This window comes from Mustela nigripes, chromosome 13, assembly GCF_022355385.1.
Source record: "Mustela nigripes isolate SB6536 chromosome 13, MUSNIG.SB6536, whole genome shotgun sequence".
NCBI lineage: Eukaryota > Metazoa > Chordata > Mammalia > Carnivora > Mustelidae > Mustela > Mustela nigripes.
In genome coordinates this window covers 17431633-17433876 of record NC_081569.1, presented here as the reverse complement: position 1 = coordinate 17433876, position 2244 = coordinate 17431633, and the positions used below count along the sequence as shown (strand labels likewise).

General features: G+C 38.1%; 1 pseudogene; it reads left to right on the top strand.

The window, feature by feature from the left end:
- The first annotated feature begins 1836 nt into the window (after nt 1-1836).
- On the top strand, nt 1837-2005 carry LOC132000580 (U2 spliceosomal RNA; annotated as a pseudogene).
- The last annotated feature ends 239 nt before the right edge of the window (nt 2006-2244 follow it).

The window sequence follows — 2244 nt, the reverse complement described above, 5'->3', positions numbered from 1 at the left end:
TACTGTAATATGCAATCTCCCCACTTTTCGGAGGTGAATTTGTACTTCTTGAAAATATACACACTATAAATGCCAATTAAATAGCCATTATTGAGTTTAAAGACATGTACATTAGTTGAGTCATTAGGTTGGTAATGGTAGGCTGGTAATGGCTTTTTCCTTTAAAAAATGTATATGGTGTTAGTTTTAATTTTTATTTTCTTGTTCTCCCAATGTTTTTTATTTTAATTCTTGTTTGGTTAACATACAGTGTAATATTAGTTTTAGGTGTACAATACAGTGATTCAACACTTCCATACATCACCCAGTGCTCATCCTTAATCCCCATCCCGTATTTCCCCTATCCCACCACCCACCACCCCTCTAGTAACCATCAATGTGTTCTCTAGAGTTAAGAGTCTGTTTCTTGTTTACTGACTATTTTTCTTTAATTTTTAATTTCCAAATGATAATAAAAAATAATCCTTTCAAGGGAAAAGCTTTTTCCCCTCAAATTCCAAAGTTTCTTACAGGGACTGAATTTAGAGAAATTAAATAGAGCAGGGACATGGGCAGGTCACAAGGCAGCAGGATGCCAAGACAAAAATCCAGGGTTCCATTCCTGACTCTGACTCTGTGGCTCAGGAGCCTTGGGCAAATTACATATCCTCCTGGGATTTCAGTTTTCTCATTTTCGGAAAGAGTATGTTGGACTAGGTATCTTATGTAACATCTCCTTTGGGGCAAAAATGATATAATTTCATATTTTTAAAAATGGGACTATGTGCATTATACTGTTACAGTTGGAAAAAAAAAAACAGAGCTTACCAAAGTAGTATATACACTATAATCCAAATAACATCTTACAGGAAATGCAACACATTAAAAAAAATCTGTATCTCTGGCTGGTAGAATTTTCTTCTGTGTGTTTTTCTGCCTTTTTCAATCTCTGTACAGTGAATATGTATTATTTTTGTAATCCGAAAAAAATGTATTTTGTTTTTTTTTGACACATTGGAAACTGCAAGAGAACCAAAAATAGAATAAAACAACCCAAATTTTAGTGTAACCAGGATACCAGACGAAAGACCCAACATCCCACATATTATGGAATGTTTTAAGATGTCAGGGGGTCAGGATCTCATCTGACAGATGCACTCACCAGCAACCCGGTCCCTCTCAGAAGCATCTGGGGACAGTGTTTCCACAATGACTCACAAGGACAGTGCCAGCCAGCCAGATCACAGCCTTTTCCACTTCCAGCTCCAGAGCTGTGACGGCCTGACACTGTGGTTCTCATGGAATTCTGAAACAGGCCTGGCTTCATCATAATGACTGCCTATTCAAGGCAGAAATGGGAAGGAGGATATGACTAATGACATTTGGAGGAGTATGGGAACAAAACCAAAAATTACAGTGACTTTCTGGTTGGGACACACTGGATAGGAACAGAACTAGGTATTCACAAATCCAAGAGTCTGTGGTCTGGCCAAAAGACCAGAGGCAAAAATAAACAGCAGACCTGTCCAATTTGTCAGTTATGAGTGATGGGACTTGAGAATCGGAATGGGAGTTGGGCAAGAAGCCATTTGACAGGTAGACTCCTCAACCCTGGGGGATAAACTTCCTTGGTCTGGGAGCCATAGAGAGAAGACCCACTTTGGCATAAAAGACTCTCTCAGTTTTCCTGTGAACATGTTTCCTCCATTCTGCCCCAAAACTACCCCCATGGTACCTCACTATGCTCATGGTAGATTCAAATAAAACCATCGCCATTTCATAAGCTTAATCAGTTGTGTAAAATGGACAACTTCCAGGCACTCCAGTTTCCACGTATTAAAATAGGTGTTGTTCCCCATTGCTTCTTGGCATTTTAGCTAAGATCAAGTGTAGTATCTGTTCTTACTAGTTTAAAATAGGTGTTCTTACTTTGGATCTGTAGACCTATAAGTGGTCTATGGATAGAATTCAGGGGTCCTTCAACCTGAATGAGAGAGCAATTGCATGTTTCTTTTTACTAGCTTCTGACTGAAATTAGCGTTTCCTTTCATAATGCATTTGGCAACAAACCACCGTAATATTAACAGTACCTTGACATGGTCACCAATAGAGAATAGAGATTTACTCAAACCACATTGCAATTGTTTCACATATTTCAGAATATTTTTATGCTCATTACTACTTGAAAACTATGGGAAGAACTTATTAGACACATTGCTAGATCTTGTCACTTAAGGCATTAATTAAGAAGTACATCTATTACTA